This window comes from Lampetra fluviatilis, chromosome 18 (genome assembly GCF_964198595.1).
Source record: "Lampetra fluviatilis chromosome 18, kcLamFluv1.1, whole genome shotgun sequence".
NCBI lineage: Eukaryota > Metazoa > Chordata > Hyperoartia > Petromyzontiformes > Petromyzontidae > Lampetra > Lampetra fluviatilis.
The window spans coordinates 7,683,928-7,708,255 of NC_136292.1; the positions used below are offsets into that span (position 1 = coordinate 7,683,928).

Below are 24,328 nucleotides of genomic sequence, written 5' to 3' on the forward strand. Positions count from 1 at the left end.
CGTAGCTGCGTTTTTGTCCGACCCAACGTGAAGTCAGAGGCGCTGCCCTGCAGCTGCTTTTTCACGTGACTGCTGGCGGAAGGTCCTCTGCTCGAGGGAGCACTCGAGAACCGCCTCGTAAAGTGACATTTTGGCCTACTCTTCCACGCCGGCCAGACGTCATGGAACATGTGGGAGTTACCCACATTTTACCCCGCCGCACGCGACCTTCCGACCGACCTAACCTGTGGTGGCGCAAACCCATTTATGCCGAATGGGCACGCAGAGGCTCTGGGAAGGAATTGGAGAAAATGGCCCACTTGTTCCAACCGGCACACCGCGGAGAGCGGGCCGCACCAGCGAACTCTGCGTCGCAAGTCCAGTGCGCCGCTCGTGGTGACGCCGCTGTCGCCGTCGCCACCGCCGCGGCGGTGGTGGTGCTGCTGTTGTGACTCGCCCACAATTTCACAGCTGCTGCTTGAGAAGGGACACCTCGTGCGTGTGCCGCTCTGTGCGCGCCGTTGTGGGCGCCCGGCGCCGTGCGTAGCCGAACGCTCTCGCCCGTGTCGCGATAATGCGTGTTGTGAATTGTGCAAGTGCGGCATCGTCGCTAGGGTCTTTGCTCCAGCTGGAGATAATGCGGAGCCCTCTGAATGATTGTTATTGTTTGACGTCCTCCTGAACTCGTCATCTTGGCGTTCACCTGTTCGTTGTACTGCAGCCGGTTCCCAGGTTGAGGCGTCTACTACTGGGGTCGCTAGGGGTCATCCATCCACGGTGTTTAGTGCGCTGTGTTATGAACCCTGACGAGCCTGAGTCCCGTTCCCGGCCACGGCTCGCTGAGCCAATCATGGGCTTGCCCCACTTTCACAAGCCCACACTGGCCAGCCTGGTGAAGTATGGTCGAACAACCGCGGTCACCGACGACAGCGTGGGAAGGCCTTCACCCAGCAGCGGAGAAGTGTTACGTCATACATCTTGGGCAATGTGGGGTTGTCACAGAAGGGGCACAGACGAATTTGATTCAGAATTCTGCTCCTTGCCACCGTTGACGTATTCTTTAGTTGTCATGATTAGTCATTAACTATCCATGGGTGGCTCAAGACCATGGGCTTGTCTTGGGGTGAAGCAGAGAAAGCTGCTAAAGACCGTCCGGCATGGCGTGGACTTGCTGCGGCCTTATGCTCCACATGGAGCGAAGAGGAGTAAGATGAGATAAGATCCACGGGTGGATGAAGGCCTCTCTAAGTTCTTTCCTGGGCAGTTATTGAAGGCATTCCGGGATCAAGATGATGAAATTAATAGTGTGGACAAGAGTGGTGTAGAGTGCTTTTGTAAAACTAGGCAGATTTGTGTTTGCGCCTGGACCTTTATATAAAAAAAAAACGAGTTTACTTTTTAAACGAGAAAGCGACGAGCGTGGATTCGCAGAACGTTGCGGCAGGCTTCTCTAACCAAGGCGTTTGCGTGCGCTCGGTAAAATGTGCTCCGAGGCACGGGGAATTCTTTTGAGAAGAAAAATCCACAAAATCATCATTTGGGCTCCAAAGGGAATTTTAAATTGACAGAACGCCCGCCCGTGCCGTGCCGTTCTTCCGAAAGGCACGACAGCGCCACCCGTGGCTCAAAGTTTCAAACCCGTCGCTGCGAGACACGGAGAGAGAGAGACAGGAGGCACGGGTATGTGTGTGTATGTGTGCGCGTGGGGAGCGGTGGTTTGGCGGTTAGCGCGCTGCGCTATGAACCCAGTGACACGGGTTCGACTCCCGCTCACGGCCAACACCAGTGACGATTATCAGAACCTAGGTCGACTCAGCCTCAAATGAGTACCTGGTGCGGTGTGTAAACATCGCCACTAGGGAGACAAAGGCGGTCGGCGTGGTGCTTGCCACCCACCCCCTCGTGTACCGTTCGGGCCTTCATAGGTGCTCGCTAACAGCACTTGTCCCTACAGTCTGCTAAGGCTATACGGGGGGGATCTTTGTCTTTGTGTGTGTGCGCGTATGCAGAGGGCTGGCCCATGTTCACCTTCAAAGGGCAAGTCTGGTAGCTTGAGGTCATGGGCACGGACAGGGACGGGGGCACGGGTGGGCACGGACGGGTAGCCTCGAGGCGATAGCTCAGCTCCCTCCACCACCTTCCAGAGTGGTGCTGTGTCTGCTTTGGGAAGCAATGAGGATATTGTCCTCTCCTGCATGGTAGACGAGATGGCAACAGAGAGAATTCGCTTCAAATTCTTAGGTCACGTAGGTAAAACATCAAAATTAATTTTGATGTGTGTGCGCTCTGTCACTCGGGGTGTGTGTGAGTGTGTATGTCTTAGTTTTATTGGGGTGTGTGTGTGTATGTCTTAGTTTTATTGGGGTGTGTGTGTGTATGTCTTAGTTTTTTAGGGTGTGTGTGAGTGTGTGTATGTCTTAGTTTTATTGGGGTGTGTGTGTGTATGTCTTAGTTTTATTGGGGTGTGTGTGTGTGTCTTAGTTTTTTAGGGTGTGTGTGAGTGTGTGTATGTCTTAGTTTTTTTTGGATGTGTGTGAGTGTGTATGTCTTAGTTTTTTTGGGGTGTGTGTGAGTGTGTATGTCTTAGTTTTATTGGGGTGTGAGTGTGTATGTCTTAGTTTTTTATGGTGTGTGTGAGTGTGTATGTCTGTCTTAGTTTTTTAGGGTGTGTGTGAATGTGTGTATGTCTTAGTATTTTTGGGGTGTGTGTGAGTGTGTATGTCTTAGTTTTTTTTGGGTGTGTGTGAGTGTGTATGGCTTAGTATTTTTGGGGTGTGTGAGTGTGTATGTCTTAATTGTTTTGGGGGGTGGTAGCACAGCAGTTAGCGCGCTGCGCTATGAACCCGGCCACCCGAGTTCGATTCCCACTGGTCCTGGGCCTCCCCTAGGTCGACTCGGAGGATAGCTCGGAGGGCATGGCATGGAGGGCATGGATCAAAGGGGATGGCTTGGCAGGTTCATGAAGGCCGTCGGCGTTGTATGCTACAGGGAATGGCCCCATTCTGTCACGGGCGCCGTTCCCTGCTGGTGTGCGTTGTGTGTGCAGCGTGTGCGCGGCGTGTCTGTGGCGTGTGCGTGAGCGGGCAGCAAACAGCGGAGGCTGATTGCGCCCCGCGCCACGCGGCTGATGATGTCTCCCACGGAGGCGCAGCACCTGCGAGCGTGCAGCTGACGTCGACAGCTATTCCGTTTACAAAGGAAACGCTTATTGAGCGTGGCATTGCGCTGCGCGATTGGTCCGGAATTTGAGCGCGACGTGCTTGACACGAATGTGGAGTACAAAAAGAAAATTCTGCTTCCCACGCTACTAAAGTTTAGGAGTGAAAATGATAAATCTGTCGCTCTAACAAGGAACATCGCTTGAACATTTACCAGCACGGAGATGAATGATGCCATTTTAAAAGGTTGCGCCACTGTGTTTCCGAATCCTTGTCGCCCGCTTCGCCCTGGCAGTGCCCACCGCAAACTGGACTGTACCAACCGTCCTGCGGCCACGGGGATTTGGCCTGGCTGCGAGATTACATTTTCCAAACTCCTTTCTGTTTAATTAGTGCAGCTCGCAACGTTTGTTCGAATGAGAGAGAAAGTTGTTTGCACTTTTTCATTTGTTAGGTGTCTGCTAACGGCTTCTACTGCAGCTCATTATTTGAGTGTTTTCGTGGAAAGTTTTGCAATATTTTCAGTTTCGAATTGTAATTTGTGTCGTGCGATGCCAGAGTCAAGTCAGTGTTGTTGGATGGCGACGGCCTAATTAAGATGCATATAATCCTTGGCCACAATTACAGCTTTAGTTGTCTCAAGCTAATTGGCAGCAAGAAATAAAGAGTCGGGCAGAAACATCGCTAAAATTGCACAAATTTGGGCAACTTTGTCATCTTGCCGAAGCGTTCGCTAAGCTCTTCTTTGCCCAAGCAAGCTTAAATAAAAACAGCAATCGAGCATTCACACGAATCCCCTTTTCAGCTTCGCGGCGACACAGTGCCAGCACCGGTGCACGTTGCCTGTCGCCAAACTACAAACGCACATGGGCACTCAGGAGGGGGTGATGGCGCTGTGAATGTGGGAGACACGAGTGATTACCGCCATCATAGACACTTTAATTCATGCGTTCGGCTGAGCTTTCTCCGATAATGCCACATTTTTAAAGTGAGATTAGTTTCCTTTGTGCGCATTTATTTTTTTCAATCATCTTTCTCCCCCCCCCCATTTCGTGATGACAGCATTAGCGTGGCTGATCGGATTGCCAGCTAAATGTGATATTTTAGGTGAACTTTCCGCGCGGTGATTGCTTTTGAAATTGGCCGTCTATCGCTCTTCGCCAATGCTGCCCGGTGCCTGGGAAGCCAATTAGCGCGGCGGCTTTTGTACCGACAAACCAAATAAATAATCTCGCATCCTGTACAAGAGAAGGCTTCAAATATGGCTCGCTGTTGGCCGCAATTGAGGTTTAATTTACGCCGCTCGTCAATGCTGTTTTGTTTTTGGTGAATTACGGTGGACGAATTGTACGGACGGCACTTTGGACTGAAAGGAACGCGGGCGCCAGATCGGCACGCGGAGGGTTTTAGCGCCGGCGAGTAATGACGCTGAGTATGCTGATGCTGGGGCTTTCGCGAGTTTCATATTGTGTTGCAAATGGCACAAAAGGGAGAGCTTATCGCCTGACAGCTGGCGCGAGCACTAGCACCCTGGTTAGGGAACCGCAGTTAATTTCACCAATTTGATGTATAAATCTTGTAAATCCCATTAGCCTTTAAATATATTAGCGTGCTTGAGTTACGATAATTAAAATCGGATGTTTGGGATGGAGAGGCTGGCGCAGTGCAACGTGTGCCGTGTCGAATATGTCGGACTATTTTAAGGACAGGCGGCCATCCATTACCACCCCCCACCACACGATTGAAGAAATGGCCTTCATGATCCAGCGTAATCGTTTACATCTCTTTCAAGCTAATTTACGGCTTCCCCACGATCTTAGGTCAAATGGGCCATCCCACACGGACCACAAGGACGTAAACGAACTTATTGAGGCTGGCCCGACGAGGCTGGCCGCAGCCGACGCGTGTTTGTGATGGCTTCGTTTTGACGGACAGGTCTGCAATTTATGAAACTTTAATGCCGCGCGGAGCCGTGCGACATCCTGGCCAGAAATACACGGGGTGTGTGTACGAGTGGGCGGGCTTGGCTGGCACGTTGCAGATGATGCATCCCGCCGGCTACTGTGAGACGGGAACGGATGATGGTCTCGCGGTACCGAGCCGCCCCCATGGGGCGCGCAGAGAGACGCCGTTGGATTCGCGAGACGTGCCCGCGACACCGGTGGTAGAGGGAGTTTATTTTTGGAATTATTTTCCGGGAAACAAAATATGAAAGCGTACGGCATCGCCGCACGCCGTAATCCCTTTCCGCCCGTTACGTGTGGCCGCCAAGGTAATTTGTTCATTTAATTGTTTTGAGATATTCAGATAGATTGGGGAATGGGTTTTCCCTCTGGTTTGTTAGTGATAACAATGCGATGAAATGTGTTTTGTTACCACGCGGGCGCTTATAATTTTTATGTATTGTATTGAACATATTTCATGAAATAGAACGTAAAAAGAACCCGACGTTGCTCGGAAATTGCTTGCAAAGGGGGCGGTGATGACCAGGCCACCTCCTCCTTTATCGTTGTGAGCATGCGTCGCTGGCTTTATTTCCAGTAAAATCATTAATAGAGTGATTTCAACTTTTGAACGTGCATTTGAAGGCATTTTTTTGTTCGTAAAATTCTACACAGCGTACGTGGTCGTGAAAAAAGCTGAACGAAGAAGGTTTATTTGCAATTTTTTGTGACGTTTCTCCAAAATTGCCCCCCCCCGACCCGAGCCCCGTTTGTTTTCGCGGCATTGTTATCCCACGGGAGACGAAAACTCCACTTGGAAATCTGGCAGCGCGTTGCGGTCACACGTGTCCGAGCGCGACTACGCCATGCATCGTTGCATAGCTTCTTACAACCCTTACCTTTGTCTCTGCACAACACTTTAGCACGCACTCTCCTGTAAGGGCGGATATATTTCTCATTGCAGGCAAACCGATGTTTGCATTGTCAGAGCAAAGTGAAAAACCGACATTTAATAAAAAAAAAATTCAGACATTTTTGACAGGACTGAGACCATCACTTGAGCACCCGGTGTAATAATGGCAAGGGCCTCAGACGCTTGAGCGCGTGGGCGAGGCACGAATCCCGAGTAGCCGAGTGACACACGCCACACAGGCAGGCAGGCACAAAGCGTCTTAGCGCTCCGACATCCCTGTGGCTGCCGCCTGCTCTCCACATTTCCTCACAAGTGTCAGATTCAATGAAGTTTGTTATGGAAGTCTGACCCCAGCGGGACGCTCGGTTTTTTCGCAGTGCGGTTGTCGGACGGCTGCCGGTATTGGTCGCCGCTAAGTTTCGCCGCAAAGTTCACAGGAGCTCCACGGTCTGCGCGGCGTGCCCAGGCCTTCATCCGTACAGGATTAGTTTAAAGGTAACCACTCTGGAGAGAATAGCTTTGTGGGAAGCCAGCAGATTGTTTCGTCGAGAGACAGAGCTCTGCCATGGGAATGCAAGATTTTCATCACTGCCCCCAATGCACATTGAACGATTGTTGAAATAGAAATAATAATCTGTATTCATTATGTTTATGTCATAAAACACCTTTATTGACATGTTAACTCAAAGTGCTGTACATAAAACACAAAAGTAAACAATAAAATTACATATTAAAAATAACATACGTAACCTCTATAAAAGGCAGTTTTGAACAAATTAATACTAATGTATTCTTGGTTCTTTCGGTAAAGTCACGTAGAAGGGAAATAAGAAATTATATTTTCATTATTGTATTATTTCCCTCTACATGACTTTACCGAAAGAACTAAGAAAAGGAATCCCTGCAGTCACGAAAGCTTTAAATCAAAATTGAATACGAATGTAGTGACGTAAATGGAGTCACGATGGCATATAGCGCCAGCTGCTGTCACAAGAGTGGAACTGTGGGTCTTGGGCCTCTCTCTGGCACCAGAGTAGCTATGGCGCGGAAGCGGGCCCTCGGGGGCATTGTTCTGGTGACGGTCAGAGAGAGGGCAAGTGAGGACGTGACAGTCTGGGTGAACCCGAGAGGGCACGTGACCGGGATAGGATAGCGAGGGGGCCCAAAGGGGGCTTGAGGGACACGTGATGAGGGGCCGAGAACCTTCTGGTGAGATCCAGAAGGGGGCGTGTCCGAGGGCGGAGCGAGGCCACGCTCCGGAGCATAAAGCAGAGTTCCGTAGAGCAATCTGGGCTGTCTGTTGGAATGCAACGCGTCGGTGCTACGTCTCTTCGATCCTCGGTCCTCGGTCTTCGGTCTTTCTGCTCGGCTTCGTGGGTCAGGCAGTATGTTACTGACTGAAGCGGGTATGTATTTACTCCGTTGTGGTTTAGTTACCCGTTGTGGTCTAGTTAACCAAGTGTACGTGTATGCAGTTACCCTGTTGGGGTGTTATAATAAACGTGTTGCCTCCAAGTTCTAGTGTGTGTCCCCGTGGAACCCACTACTCTAAGTAGAGATTTACAAACACCCACAGAAGGTTTTGTGTCCACAGTGATGTGGAATCAAGCCCACACCTGGAGCCAGTACAGGGCTGTGTGTGATTGCTCTGAATACAGTGGTGGCTCAGCCTGCGAGGGTGGCTCTGTGGTGGCTCGGTGTGGGCGGGCTTGCGAGGTTGGCTCAAGCTGAGCCGTCCCTCCTCACCTCAGGGAGGCTGCGTGCGTGCTTACGAGCCGGCTGAAGTGTAACAACAACAACAAAAAAGATGAGTTTAGAATTTTAAAACTACTGAAAAGAGCAGTGGAATAATGCCCCATCAGGGAATGGCCCTGAGTTGGAAGAAGCCTAAACGCGCTGTGAAATTGTCTGTGTCACAACTCAGCGTTTTGTAGTCGTTTGTCAAATGTGCCTCGAATTTAATTTGTAAAATGAATGTTTTTGAAAAACCTCTCATAGAGGTGCACTCCACAAAAAAAAACCCAAAGCGCATGCACCGAGCGCGAACAACACCGCTAATTTGTTTTAAATTATAAAAATGCATCAAAAGGTTCCGTGAAAATGCACGCGCGTGGCAACAATCTGTCGAATTCCATTTGTTGCCAAGAGGCTTTGCCGTTCCCTCGCGCGGCGTCTGCAAAGCTTGCCGTGTCGATGGCGTGCCGAAGGGATTTCGTTAAAAAAGGTTAAGATGTTCTTTTCAACTGCATGGGGTGGGAAGCGGTCGGGTAGAATTACTCGACGCTGGCCAACGGATAACGAATGGCAACGCGGCAGACACGGCGCTTGTGTGTGAGGCCGTGCGTCCGTCTCGTCCGTTTAAACAAGATCTCTGGAAGTGCATTTAAAGCAAGATCCCATTCCTCGTCACCTTTGTGCCTCACCGACGCGCAGAGGCCTCGGGCTGCTGCTTCGACACTTCACTCTTCTGTTAATGGGAGCCATTCGTTGCGCTTTTCAGATCGAAGTCACGTCGCACGAGTTTTTTTTTTTTTAGATGTATGATTCGTTGGCATGGAGCATTTCCAGAGCTGACGCTTGTAATGTCATCGATTTAGGTTCTTGTATATATATCGCAGGTGAATGCTTCGAATGACGCCATGAGACAGAAAGGAAAGAGGAGCCACATGGATTTGAGAACGTAAGAAATTTTGAGACATCATCGACCGTTTGGAAAAGTAAGCGGGATTTGATCGGGCCTGGCCCTTCAATGGTTGGTGGGCCAATGGTTGAGGCTAACGACGGAGTGGCAGCTAAAGAAGAGAACGTGCCCAAGAGGAGGACATCCACCGTAGAAATGAAACCCTGAGGGCAGCTCGTATGTACAGGATTGTGTGCGCACATGCGTCTGCGTCTACAGCGCATTGCACATTTGCGATGTATTTATTTCTGGATGCGTTCCTGTTGCGTGAGCCTGTGGACGCGTGCGCGCGTGTGCTCCTGCAATCGTGCGTGTGCACGCGTGCGCTCCTGTGAGCGTGTGCGCCCGTGTGTGCTTCTCTGAGCGTGTGCTTCTGTTAGCGTGTGTGCTCCTGTGAGCGTGTGCTTTTGTGAGCGTGCGCGTGTGTGCTCCTGTTAGCGTGTGAGCGTGCGCATGTGTGCTTCTGCGAGCGTGCGCGTGTGCGTGCTCCTGCGAGCGTGTGTGCGCTTCTGCGAGCGTGTGCGTGCTCCTGCGAGCGTGTGCGTGCTCCTGCGAGGGCGTGTGTGTGCACGCGCAGCTCGTCTTGCATGGCTGGAGTGGGGGAGCGCAAGTGGGTGTCTGCACGCGGCGTTGGCAGCCTGCTCGGCTGCGCGATATTAAACGAGCCGAAACGTGTTGACACTTCTGCTCACTGGCTCAGACTCCTTTTTCCAACGCAGACCTGAAAATACACTTACCACACTTTGTAGGTAGTTTAAATATATAAACACACGAGTGCCCAGAGAATTGCATTAGCAGTCCAGGCACGGTATTAGGAGGCGACAGCTTTCCCCTCGCGTGTCGTACATTCATCAGCTGCGATCTATGTATCCACTGCTGGATGAAGGCCTCCGCCATCTCCCGTGGTCCTGCGGATCCAACGCTTTCATCGAACTCTTTGCTCCGTCTCTGTTCCGCGGACGTCCTCCCGCACGCGTTCCCTTCCTCGGCTGCGGCGAACAAAAAATGATTTAGCAGGAAATACTAAGAGCCTCACAGATGAAACCACCAGTGCTGGCAACATCAAGGGATTAGACTTTTTTTTTCCATTCGAGGAATCTGCCCTCTCCTTCCCACCCGTCTGCACACGCACATTGATTGTGTGAGTGTGCATCCAGATATCTCAGCACTGTTAGCAGGCATCTGGTTCGCTGCAAGGGGCCTTTCCCTGCAGCGAAGGCGCTGCTGCTGCCGCCGCTGTGTCAACCGCATCCTAATCCGTTCTCAGCCCTCATCACGGCGGGAATTCGTATCAGACGCTCGTCAAAATGTATACAATTCCCTGCAGCAATATCAGTGTTTGTTTATGAAAATATATTTCTGTATGCGGCCTATAAAAGCTGTTTTATGCATGGCGGTCACCCATCCAAATGTCATCCAGGCTCAAACCTGCTTGGTTTCTGAGGTCTAACGAGATTATGAGCATTTCAGATTATTTGGTCACGGGCTGTCACAGATATGCCTTGCGAGGGGAAAAACGTGCAGCCTTGCAAATCACGGGTCGCCTTTCTGACAAGACGATCGCGATTGTGACCTAGAGACACGAAAAGTCTAACCATGGCTTCGGAAGATATGGGTGATGTGGCGCTGGCAGAGAATATCACACATTTACATGCGCGCTTGCCGTACAATCTGATGAGTCACCTTCTGGAATTATATTATTGGGGGAGAAAGGGAGGTTACTTGCATAAGAGGTAAAGTGACGAATTGGATTTGCATAGAAATAAATAAACGTGTGTGGAGCGGTTATTTATAAGGGCTGCTCTTCATCAAGCAGTGTAGCCATTCGAGGTTTGCTTCCCATTGAAGTACTTATTAAAGTTACATTGAAGTGTACGGGTGGCAGATAATGCCAAGACGGATTCCGTAAAATACGCGTTGTTTGAATCAGTTTTGCACTTGGTTGTTGAGAGGAAGTCACACTTCACCAGGCCTCGGCTTATGCCCCGAGTCAGGACACACGTGGCCTTACACCGCCAGTGATGTCCCCTCTCAGAATACCTTTGCGGTCATCATTTTAACGGACCAGCGATGTGATCCGGTTCATGTGCCAATGCATAAAAGCTTCCTTGGAATGTAGTGAGCACCGATGCTTCAACTCATTCTTAAATGGTGTCAATCGGTTGGCTGGGTGGCTCGGAGGGCGGTTCGCTGAGGTGGGACTGCTGAGATTGTGGGTTTCGAATCCAGGTTTCAGCTGCCCGTGCTTAAGCAAAGTTCTCAAGTGGTAGTGAGTTGATGGTCCCAGCCCGGTCACCAATGATAGTATATTAGAAAAAAAAACGCTGCCTGGCTGGATGGACGTCATGTCTGGAGGATCAAATCCAAAGGGTTTGTGTGGGCTGCTAGTGTCTGTAAATAAGAAAACCATGCTTACCCAAAATTGATGATAGCAACCGCACGGGTTTTTTGAAACTCTGATAACTGAAGCGTTGTGTTGATCTGAGCATTCATGACAACGAGACTCAGAGGTGGGCTTTGTTTTTACCACTGGCCTGCATAATTCCGACCTAAGTGGTAGACGATCACAATGGTTTGCCTTGATCATTTACAAGAAAGCGGCTGCACTGCTGCTGCTGGGAAATCAATCGGATCCAGGTCAGCAGAATTCAAATCAAGTGCAAATGCGTTTCGTTATGTGTTGAAGGCCCCCCCCTCCGCTTCTCCGCCGTATACATTTTAGGCTTTTGTTTTGGCTCTCTTGATCTTTCGTGACAATTTTCAGTCTCTTTCTGATCAAAACATCATGCATTGTTAATGCGAGTACCTGCTAGATCTTCAGAATATGAACTCGATTGATAATTGACAATGACATTTAAATAATGCATCAAGTTTGCGGTGGCTCCGCGTTGCTTGTTCGGGGAGAACGCCATTATCGTATTTTCTCCAGAAGGGAATTTGGGTACCGAAGGCAGCTTTCACGGCAGATTTGCCGACGACATCGGCACGTGAAGGCCCGCTCCCTCGGTAGGGATTGTTTGCTGGATGGTTTATGTGTCGCAGGGAGCTGCCGTAGTGCGAACAAGAGGATTAATGTTCCCTGCAAGGTTGCTTCGCTTGTCAATAATGCACCGGCAATCGGGGAGCCAGTGCTGGGGTCCTGAACTGGCGAGGGTGGCCGTTGGTGGGCGAAGGTCAGACCCCATCGCGTCACGGCTAGACCACGTGGGGGGGGGGGGGGGGCACCTCCGCCCACTGCCGCCCCCATCACTCAACCACCCCACAGCATTTCCCAGCCCCCCTCCCCTCGCTGTAAACGGAGCCACTTTTAACAAAGCAGAAAATTACGCCGAGCTTATAAATACTGCAAGAGTTCACCGGTGCCTGGAGTTTGGTTAGTGTAAACAAATGCATAGATACATTTGAAAACAAGCAAACGAGCATTTGGAAAATTTCCCCCCTGCCTTTTGATGTTCGCGTTCCTCTCGGCCAAGGCGCGACGTGGCTCTCGCATGGGCGTGGGGGTCCCGCGGGGAGCGGTGGGGCACGCGTTTGTCACCCGGTGGCTCTGAGTATCCAGCCAGCCCGTGTGGGGCCTCTCTTGATGCCTTGGGATGAAATACAGCTTCTCCTTTCATCGGCGTGCCAGCGTGATATTGATCAGCGGATTCGCCTTCAAATGCCTGCCGAGACCGCTTTTGGCAGGCGCGCGGAGTAAATCCACGCGCCGTCTCGGATGCTCCAAATTAATTTCGCAGTAAACGCTGCTGATGGGCCCCCTCTGTAATGGTTCCTAAACGGCCTTGACCGCGGCTCCCGGTTGGTTCCCCGCCCCTGCGTCTGTAGCTGCCTCGACGCCGCGCGTCGGGCGGCTTTCCCTCGACGAAGCGCCGCCGTCGTCGGGGATTTGCAAGGCAACGGGACGATCCAACGAACGCCGCCGCGAGCGCGAGGGTAAATCCACGGCGGCGCGATTAGAACGCGCGCCGATGGCGAAAGTCGGCGGCCGGTGGAGTCTGTTTTGGCCTCTTTGACTTTGGTTGATCGTAATGATGACGAGTCGCTAAGTGTATTCGATAAGCCCGTCCGTGTAACACTTGGACGCGAATAGTGTGGAGATGAGTGTGGCACAGGGTGACCCTGCCTGTACACAAGCACAGGCTCGCTTGGGCCTGAGTTGTCTCGTTAATTAGCTTGCTGCATTTTAACTCTCCGAGCGCGCCCGCGCCTCTGTTTTCGAGATTGGAGGCGGTACATTAACTGTGTGGCAGCACTTCATCGTGAGTTCCACCGCAGAGGCTCGTTGCCACCCTCAAATGGGAGACTTTCATCTTGAGGCTGCGGTGTTTCTCTCCCCTGCCAAACAAAGTGAAGCACTTTAAACAAACATTCAAGCCTGGATAAAAAAAAAAATCGTTAAGTGACAAAATGACCTTTCGGTGAAAATTATGATGCGAAAATGTTTGATTTTGTTTTACTTATCGTTGTAGAATTGCTTATAAATATATATGACAGCAACATTGAGTGAAAATAGCCAGGCTATTGAACCCCCCACAGATGTCCTCTCAGCAGACGCTCTGAATCCAAGTGCATGGCTCCACGCAATGCCCTCACCACCCACACCCCCCTACGTAGCTCACTACTCACCTCACCACTCACACCCCCTCAGTATCTCACCAACTTAGCTACTCACCCCTCGACTTCCCCGGGCGGAGCTCACCACTAATCCTCTTTTAGGCCCGACGCTTAAACAACTCAACCGTGTGAAGTCACCCGGCCCTGCGGGGCCCAATTAATGATCGCGGTGACTTCTCCGCCACCTTCCGGGTCACCCAGGCTGCCGCCGCCGCCGCTGCCGCTGCTGCTGCTGCTGCTGATTCTTCTTCGTGTCACTTCGAGCTCTCGCGTCCCACACTCATCAGCCACTCCGAGTCCACGAATGTTGTCATAAACCCACATCGTAGCTTACTCTATTCATACATGCCGCTAATTGTTGCCGCTTACAGGCTTTATAAACACGTAGCATTCAAAAAAGTTTATTTCCACCCCCCCCCCCATCCTTTTGTAATCTTTCAACATTTTGCAGCAGTATTTAGTGTGATAGTTTTACAATTTAATTAAAAATGTTTTTATAATCTTTGTTTTAGTGCACTGTACTTTATTATGTATTTTGTATTCACAACCGTGGCGCAGTGGTGAATGTAATTCGTACCTAAGTATGTATGTTTAACTTATTTTGCACCGTACGTAGCCAACGATGTTAATCGGAGGTACGGATACTTGCTACGTTCCTGCTTTCGAGCACAACCAAATGCAGGTATTCTACAGTATGCCTGTTTGTAATATGCCTGTTTGTTTGTTTTGTTGATAATGTTAATTCTTCTTCTTTAGCACTGTGTTTGTGCCTGCACCTCTGACAAGTTGTTCTGTTGCACCATTGCCTGTTCCTCTCTACGGATCACTTTGATGTCGTCGTTATTATTCTGTGCTAGCTGGGTAACTGGCTACAGGGACCTCTTCCGTGTAACAAATTAAAAAGGGTTGATTAATTGACGTGTTCAACCCCAGCTTGGAGTCCACCAGCGCCTCATCCTTCCCGAGTCAATAAACTAAGTACCACTCTGGAGAAGCCAACGGCAGTAGTTACAAACAGACTCTTCCCCCACCACGGGATTAGGAAATGCCACCACCGCGATCCGGGCTGACCACTGCCGCCCGCTCAGTTGAGTGGAACTCCAGGTCTGGGCTCGTCGTTTCTCTCGACGCAGCGGCACGCTGGCCCTGTGCACGATGGCTTACAACTCCACGTCAGCCATCACCACTGCGTGTTGTTGTGCCGGACGGCTGGTGGCATTTTTTTGAATGATCTCTCCCAGTCGGTTGATAAGCGTTGCACAAAAACGCCGGCAGCCGCCGTTGCTTGCTGTGAAATCCCGCGTCTGGAAATTGTGCTCCGTGCTCCGCAATGTTTATCTTCCCGGTTCCTCGGGGGTGACCCCCGTGACCCCCGTGCGACTCGCGTAGCCTCGCACAGTCCCCCTTTCATTCCCAGCCACTCGCGCGCGACGGAGCCTCCGTGGCGAAGCCGTGCTCCGAGCGCCGTTCGCTGGCTCCATAAATATTGAGGCGGCTCTCTCCCTGTTTTCTGCCTAATTACGAGTGCCCCCTTTTTTTCGGCAGGGTTTGAACTCCCTGGCGTCATCCGTGCAGAACCAGCATATGGCGCAGACAATGTCGTAAACAAAAGCGAGCGTTTAAATCAGCCTTGTGCGTTTAATATTTCACCGGAAAGCACTAGCTCGGGGTGATGCGCGCGAGGCGTTAATGGGTAATTAGTCGGCTGTTTGACCTCCCTTACTGCCCCCGTGTTGTCAAGCCTTCAACCCTGCCTGCGAGCTCGCTGCTGGCAGCAATGTTTCTCTTTTCATTAATTCCCCCCGCCTGCCTGCCTGCCTGCCCCCTTAACACATTAGTTATGCCTCTGCGACACAAAGGGGAAAAATCAATACGACATGCGTTGCTGCCATTTAAAGGTAAGGAAAAATAAAAACTGTCACGGTGGGTGGGGCGGGCGGGGGGGCACGGCGGGAGAGAGAAAACCGTGGCTCGACTTGCCAAGTGAAAGCTCAAGCGATGGGCAGCCGCGCCCAACCGTTGGCATGGGGATGCCCACCGAGGTGTGACCTGGTTTTTTTCCCCGTATCCTTACCCAGAAGCGCTGATTTCGTCATCGTCTTTATCAGCGGCGGTGGCGGCCGCCACGACCCACCCCCACTCCTGGATGAAGGTCTCCCGAAACCGTCACCATCTCTCGTGGTCATGCCACGTGATGTTCCGTTTAGCCGACTGCACGCGAGTTGATTTCATCGCTCCCTCTCGGACACGAGATTTGATCATAATATTAACGTAATTTAGTTATCCAGAAAATAATCTCTTTGATGTTTTAGGAGGGTGCTGCATTGGACCCTCCTTGTTTTGATAATTACTTAATTATTTTAGCTTTTTTGTGTGTGTAGGACACAGCTGAATCATCTAAAAAGAAGCCCAGGTGATAACACTCCAATGGCATTACAGAATGGTCAATGAACATACTTGCTGTACGACCATCCCCTGGTTACTTCGCAGCTCAATTAAACTACGAGTCTCACAAACACTTACACGATCCACCAACACTGACCTCCCTCCCGCTGCAGTATGGGCCGTCCATCACCACTCCCGGCCCATTCCGACCGATGAACAGGATTCCAGAGATTCGTAAAAAAGAGACATTTTTTCAGACATTTAAAATGAATTAACAATTACATGTTTCCCTACACATGTTAGAACATTCATTAACGGCGCATTAATGGCACCCTTTCAGAGACGCTGCCATTATTATTATTATCCTTGTCCAAATGCCGTCCAGCACACGCGGACCCACTCGCCGCGTCTGGCGCTTCTGGTGCGGCAATGCTAATTTACTGCGATTGACATTTTCATAATTAATCCGATGACCCGTCCAGCCTCCGATCGGCTTGCCGCTGTGCCCAGGGCATTGTGGGTTAAGCCGCGCGATGGTGGCTCGGGTTGTGTCCACATTGCGCGGTTAATGTCAGCGCGAGGGAGGAGGAGAGGCGTGCGTGGTCGATGTTTACCCGCGTTGCGCGTGCTCGCGTGCTCGCATGCTCGCAGTAAGTGCGCCGTGGACAGGGGCGGCTGCCCCTGAGATTCTCGTTAAACAACGATTGCTCCGGCTTCACGTCACCGCCTCCTCCTCCTGCACATTGAATTCCAAAGACTCCGACGGAAACATTTGGCACTATTTTTCGTTTCGATTTAAAGCTTTCGTGACTGCAGGGATTCATATTTTTTGGTTCTTTCGGTAAAGTCACGTAGAAGGGAAATAATAAAATAATAAAAATACAACATAATAAAATAAAAATAAAATATGTTTAATTGTTATTATTTTATTATTTCCCTTCTACGTGACTTCACCGAAAGAACCAAGAATACTATTTTTCGTGTTTTATTATTGCCTCTTTGATGGCTAATGTGTACGAATCCATCATCTTGTGTGATTTCTAAGCGCACGACTGCCCTATGTTCTCATGCATATTTGATAAGCGAAGTAAATGTTTGTACCTGTATGATTATTAAGCCCAGAATAATTTATTTTTCTCGTGCTCTGACACATTATCACAAGTCGGGGTCTCGATTCGATACAAGAATGGGTTATTTCTTGTCTGTCCCATGTGCTCCGTCTTGTTTGTTCTGTCCCATTCATTTCATTAGCCCCAAGGTAATATTTATATTTCGCGTAATTATTGCTTATCGCGCACGTTCATGCGCTTTGCATAATGTGCAGAGTAATCGATTCTTACATGCACGATTTGATGCGTCCATATTAGCCAGTGTTAACCAAATACTTGCCAACAATTGCTGTATGATGTTTTAAGATTACCCTAATTGTAATTGGACCTGTCCACCCAGAAGAAGTCACTCCAGGCTTTTCCGGTCGAGGTCACTCGAGGTTGAGAACTCGTGTCCTGATGAAACACGAACCACGTTCCAGCGTTCACTTTCACCATCAGCACAACAAGCGTAACACAAATTGTACGTGAAAATAATTTGGTTGAAAACGTTTGGCGATTGCTGAAATTATTGCCAAGTGAGTGCGGACCAAGTGTGGTTCTCGCGCAGAGTAGTAATTTTCGGCGTCGTTTAGCATTCATGTCCGTGCCGTCTTTAGCCAGACAGATCTCTGGTTGTTCCCCGTGGTGGTGGAAGAGTGCTCGGGGTTGTCAAGTGGCATCGCCGCGTTATTAAAATGTTATTTAATAATACTGCGTCCAAGTGGCCGTTGTCATGTAGGAAATAGCCCAATAGGCCCTGAATGGAAATGCTGTAGCGCGTTGAAATGCAGTGCACGCAGCGATTATTTCGAGCCTTTTTATTTTGCTTATTTATTTTTGTAGGGTTTAACTTTTATGAACATGTCAGCGTTAAGTAATGTACTAAACCGGGCTGGCAGTAGGCATTAGCTTGCCTCTCTTCGAGCGAGAAGATCTTTGGACAGATTAAGGACCTAAATTAAATCATTAGGAGGTCTACGGCAGTGCTGCCCCATGAATAAAACATGCATGTTCAAAAAGAAACAACAGTGTCCCTAATTTCCACCCACGTGTTCGCTTCCCAGAGGACTGTGCGCGTCGTTGACCGCCGCACTCCGCTCGCGTGAGTGACAAATAGACCTGGCGGTGAAGATACACGGGGAATTACAATATCTCCGTGAAGCTAAACAGTCGGCCCGCACCCGAGCGAGGTAATCTTTGCGAGGTCGCGTGTCGCGGGCGTGCCGCGTGGCTCTGAGCACGGTGTTCCAGTGGCCGTGTTGCCGGCTGTCGCTAAATCAGCTCGATACCCAACACAGCGGCGCTTCTGTTGCCCTGTCAACAAAAAAAAAGAATCTGCGTCAAACTTTAAAAGTCGAGCGGCTGACATGAGCGGCGCGGTGCCTGTAGTGGGTTTATTTACTCCATTAGCATGTTTATTGCCGTAATCTGTTGTAATTTTCAGAGTGTGCAATATACTATGCGGTGCCATTGCCGCGTGTAATTAATCCACTTTATTATCTGACTCGATACATAATTGCGGCCCAGGTCCCTCCAGATGTGGTGGAGTGAAAGGGGAGTGGTGAATTAGCTCCATGGTTGGAAGCGCCGTGTGCACATATCAGTCACTGTCGAGTGATTAATGCTCCTCGCGGATGAACACGATGGGCCGCGATGTTGCACCGCTGCGGACCCAGTCTCTTAATGTGTTTGCCAGCCAAATTGCCCTTCACACATCGCCACACCCATGTTGCCGTGGTAAATCCAGATAACCGTCTCACCGTTACCGCACGTGCAAGCGGGGCTTCTCCACGGGGCTTCATTTATCACGGAATATTCTTTGGGGCGCCAAAAGACCCGAGTAGGTGGCACGTGACCCCACAGCCACAGCGAGTGGGATACTGGAGGCGGTGTGCCGTGTGTGGAAATATTTTCTGGGTCACTGACCCAGACTGACCTGGCTTTGTAATTTCCCACCTTCTCTTGTCAATGAGAAGCTGCTCCTGCACCATGGGGCATCGATGTGGCACCGCGGGAGTGGCGGGCACCAAGCTTATTTCTCAGAAGAAAATCTGAATCTATAATTTGTCAATATCTCGCATCGCTTGGTCATGCCTTCTACGCCTCGGAGAGACGGGTCTCCCTTGGGCACAGAGTGATCAAGTAATAGAATAAAACCTGCTGGTCCAAAGTGCCTCTGTCCGTCACTTGCACATGTTTTAGATTTCTCTGTAAACACACGGCCTTATTTTTAATGACGGCAAGTTGATTTCATTTCTGGAGTTGGTTTAGACATTTCTTGAAATAGATTTACTGTCTCAAGTCGCGACTTTTGTTTTTCTTTCGTGCTTTGTTGCTTTCTTTCATTATTGCCGTGGCATTTTTTGGAGTTTAGCATGTGGGCCATCTCCGCCTTATTGCTCGGAGTCATCAGGGAATTGAATCGTACGAGTCGTGACGGCGATGTGTTGTTTGTCGGATAACTCGATAAATGTCTGTTCTCAAACAAAACACAGATGAGCTCTTAAATAATCCATGGCAGGTTTTTTTTTTAATGAGACTCAGGCTTTTTATCCATAAATCATCATTTAGAATTTATCTCCAATGTTTGAGACTTTTCATTTTCCACGTGTTTATTTATACCTGTTTTTTGTTGTTGTTGTAATAAGACCAATGTAGAGTTGGTGGCGCGTTGATTCGCACGCTGCGCCATGAACCCAGTGACCCGAGTTCCGTGTATGTGCCAGTGTGTATGTGTCCGTGTGTATCTGGCCATGTATATGTGTGTCTTTGCCTGGCTGTGTGTGTGTGTCTCTGGTGGTGTCGAAACGACGTGAAACTAAGCAATTTACAGGGTAGGTGGAGGCGAAGGCCGAGGCGACGGATACCGGAATAAAAACTGCGTTTTGTGTTAAGTTTGTTGTCCTTCCCCCACACCTCTGATTAGCACGGTTGGCTACGTCGGGGGTGAAAGAAGTTCAGCGTACACAGAAGGATGGATGCGGTCAGCGACGTAAGTGTGGGTTGAGGCGACGCACATCGGTTAGCGGTATTAGGGGCGGTCCATAAATGACGTCACGCACCTAGGAGGGGGGGGGAGGGGTCAGACATTTGTGACGATGTGTGACGAGGGTTTGAGAAATGTGACGTCACGTCAAAATGCGCAACTTTAAATAAATCTAGACAACACGTTCTACCTAATTAAATATACTTTTTCATAAATGTTTTTTCCTACAACATCAGAGTGCAGCGGCACATTAAATACGCATGACAATAGTTTTAAGCGATTTGAAGCATGTTTTTTTTGGGGGGGGGGGGGGCAGAGCATTGTGACGTCATATTTGAGGGGGGGGGTCTGACTTTTTGTGACGCTGTGTGACGAAGGTGGGAGGGTTAAACATCGTCAAATCGCGTGACGTCATTTATGTACGTCCCCTTAATAAAGTGACGACGTCAAAGGGGCAGGCGTACATCGGGGTATTAGTGTATTATTCTTATATTTACTATTGCGATGCATCCATTTTAAGTTACTTAAGCGAGGCAGACAGACAGCTGTCATGTTTGTCGTGTTGTAATCACGCCAATGTTCACTTATTTAGTTTGTTATCGCTGCGAGCGTTCGCCCGCTCGCTTCTCCCCGCCTTCTCGCTTAGGGGCCGTCCATAAATGACGTCACGCGATTTTGGATCATTTTTTTACCCCCCCCCTCCCGTCGTCACACGGCGTCACAAAAGGTCAGACCCCCCCCCCCTCAAATATGACGTCACAAAGCTCTGCCCCCCGCCCCCCCCCCCCCCCAAAAAAAACTGCTTCAAATCGCTTTAAACTATTGTCATTGTAGTGCGTATTTAATGTGGCGCTGCACTCTGATGTTGTAGGAGAAAACATTTATTTAAAAAGTATTTAATGAAGTAGAACGTGTTGTTTATATTTATTTAAAGTTGCGCATTTTGATGTGATGTCACATTTCTCAAACCCCCCTCGTCACACATCGTCACAAATGTCTGACCCCCCCTCCACCCCCCAGGTGCGTGACGTCATTTATGGACGGCCCCTTTGGCCAGCACGACGCACGCGCCCCGTTTGCCGAGTCGGGGGGTTCGCATGCGCAAAAGATAGCGGCTATTTCTTTCTCTTTCCGTCGCCCGCGTTTCTCGCCTTGGTTGCAAATTCCTAGGCGCCTCTTCATTTTAATGAAGGGGATTGTCAACAGCGGAAAAGCGACAGCTGCACTGCAATAATTCCTGGCAAAATATGATCTTGTGTTGACGCGGCGTTTGGCTAAATGAAAGCATACTTTAATTAGAACAACTTTTGAGACGTAACGAACGGATTTGAAGCTTTCGTGACTGCAAGGATTCATACTCTTAGGTTTTTGTGTTGCCTCCGAAACGTCGTGATTTATTATTTTATTTCTATTATTATTTCTATTATTTTTATTATTTATTTTTACCTACGTGACTTTACGGAAAAAACCTAAGAGTATGTAACGAACGGCGGATGCAAATGCGCCTGACAACTCGGGGGGAGAACTTTTCCCCTTCCACGATCCCTGCTGAAGATCGCTTCCCGCCTCTGCGCCGTGGGCAGCGCCTGCGGAGATTCACCCCCCCCCCCTGCCCCCCCCTCCCCGCCCGAGATTCAAGTAAAGGTAAAAGTGCAGCCCTGCGATGGCTTGCTCATGCCACTGCTTATGTGTGGTCCTCTACTCGAGGGAGCTCTAGAGAGATCTTCTTCCACACTGGCACGACCTCTTTGAAAAGGTGGGAGTTACCCACACTTTACTCCACCGCATGCCACCTGCCAGTCGATGAACTATTGATTTATGCTACTGGATTGCAATTCCAGTGCGCTGAAAATCGTTACGCCGCGCCAGCATCTCCCAAAATTCGATATTTTTTCAATTTGCGGTTCAATTCAAGAATTGTTTCTCTTTTTAACACTGAATGTGCTTGAATGTAGCAGCCACTAGACTGGTTTGTGAGTGGCACGAGATCCAATTAAATACAATGTAACATGTACTGCCAACATATAAAACACATTGATTCTCGCACACATGATTCCATGCGCGTGTCAGGTTTGTGAATCAATATTAATCGATCAATCACAGGATCATCACACCTATAACACCCGTGCTTAACGTAGAACACCAATCGAGACGACGTTTGAAATCCCCCCTCCCCTCCAGTGTTGTATTCCCATTGAACCCCACATCGAGATGCTTTGGACATTTCTGCTCAGCCACAGCGTAAGGTAGCCACGGATTTAATTATATTACACCGGATCGTTTTAAGGGTCACGGGTGCGCTGTGTGTGTGCGCGCGCCGGAGCGCGTATGAAGACGTAGATTAACACAATGAAGTTTTCCCATTAATTGAGTTTCACGGTAGATGGTTTACGCACGCACGCACGCACGAGCTCCCGCAATATTCACGAGGAACGGTGCAGCGATTTGTAAGCGAGCGGCTCGTTGGGGGATGCCGCTCCCATCCTCTGTCCGGATCGACTCGCATGCGGGCGGTGCGCAGCGCCCGCCGCGTGACCGCGACGCGCGTTCGAATTTTCGGGGCTGGCGGTTTGGGAAACAATTTGAGTTAGTCATACCTGTCAACCCCTTATCAGTGGGCTACCTTATTACAGACAAATTCAGACCTTATTGGTCACCCCGTGCCCCTTATAAATCTCAACGTTCGTGCTACAAAGTCCCATCGCAAGGGAGATCAACACAAACAAATAGACAAAATATATATTTTTGCCCGAATTGAAACGGCTGTACGCCGTATGGACCTGAAAACTCAATTTCTCTGTACAAGAACACGGGGTCAACCGCATGGGTTGACAGCCATGATAATTACCTTTTATTTTAGCGTTGGGCGACGTCGGTGATAACATTGGGCAACACCGAGGTTTAATCAGCGGAGGGGACCGGGGCAATTAAAACAACTGTGTGTATGCACTTCGTTGATGGATGCGGCTTCAGACAAAAACTCGGGGTTTTAATGCGGTACAATTTGCTTTTAATAAAGCGTACAACATACTAAGTGATGATTAAGTAATCCACGCTCATGTAGATTAGTTAATTTGTGCGACATGACTTGGAACATGAAACAGTTGGTCTTCCTCTGAATTGATGCGCGTGACTGCGTGGAGGGTGCATGTGTGTGCGTGGAGTGGGCATGTGTGTGTATGCAAATGTGTGCCTCTGCATGCTTATGTCTAGCCGTGCCTTTGCTTTTTGTATAATTGAGCTGTGGTATCGTAGTGGCCAGCGCACTGCGCTACAAAGCCGGCGACTTCAATTCGATTGCCGACCACGTCCACCGTCATTAGCGAACGACATCCGAATTGGTCCAGGACATGCTCTAGATTGACTCAACCATAAATGGGTATGTGGAGCAATGTGTCAACTCCAACCTTACTGGTGGAATGGTGCTCGCTGTCGATACCACTCCCGTGTGTGCCGCCAGCCTTAAATACTCGCTTACGAACGGACACCGCTTGCCCCAACGGTCTGTATGGCTGTACTACAGGAGGATGGTGCGTCAATTGTAATCAATTCCACATTCTCACGATACGCGCATTAAATCGTCTGTGCAATATGTTGTTATTGCAATTTATATACAAATATGGCACTGTTACGTTCAGAATAGCGTTACGTTCAGGGTAATAAAACGAGTCGTAATCCATCCACCGATGGATGAAGGCCTCAACAAGCAGTAACAATCTCTCACAGTCCCATGGTCTCGCAATGCAACATCTAGTTCCATCACTCCATCTCCATGGTGGCCGTAAGGCAATGAAACTTAACAAGGATGAACCAGTTTGCCGTTGCCTCATAGGGCCTGCTGCTGCCAAAAATAATATGGCCACATATTGTAACTCTTTTGTGAGTTGGTGGTCTGGGCAAGGCTGATGCATTCTACACGTAGGTTGGTGATGACACGTGACATACGTAGCATGATAGGAGAACCAATCCAGTTTTCAGGATGGTGCCTCTTGCTGCCTATAAATCACCTTTGGCACGCATGATTAACTTCATATTACATCGATTGTGAGAGATGGCGGTGGCTTGGAGAGGCCTTCATCCAGCGGTGAATTGACCGTGTCTGATAATGATGACGATTACTCTTAAGTTCTGCACGTCCGCGCAGTAGGATACATGTTTCTGCGTGGGCACGTCCTGTTCGTGCGGAATATTGGTGTCTATGTGCGTGTGTGCAGTATTTATCTTGGGAGGCAGCGGCGTGCTGGATCGTTCGCTGCGCACGCGTCCTCGTGGTTTTAATTCGGTTCCCGAACACGCCACGTCGGTGGCGGTCGGCCTCCGTCCCAGCGGTGAGGCTCGCTGACGGCGAGTTGGCCTGGCAGGCGACGATCGGTGTACGCGTCCAGGTCGATGTCTGCAACGCGTGCGCGTGCTGCCCTCTAGTCGGTCCACTGCTGGATGAGGGCCTCCCTACGACGTGCGTGTCCGCTTGGCCACGGCTGGTCAGTGCGTGGTGGTGAAAGTAGTGAGCGAAGACGTGGGAGCATAGAAGCACGGTCCAACAACGTATTTGGCTGTACTTCCCCCTCGTGGCATAGTA

At 49.8% G+C, this 24,328-nt stretch overlaps 1 pseudogene; it reads left to right on the forward strand.

Annotated features, from left to right (window-relative positions):
• The first annotated feature begins 7,032 nt into the window (after positions 1-7,032).
• LOC144937278 (pyruvate carboxylase, mitochondrial-like) overlaps positions 7,033-24,328 on the forward strand; it is a 72,447-nt pseudogene continuing 55,151 nt past the window's right edge.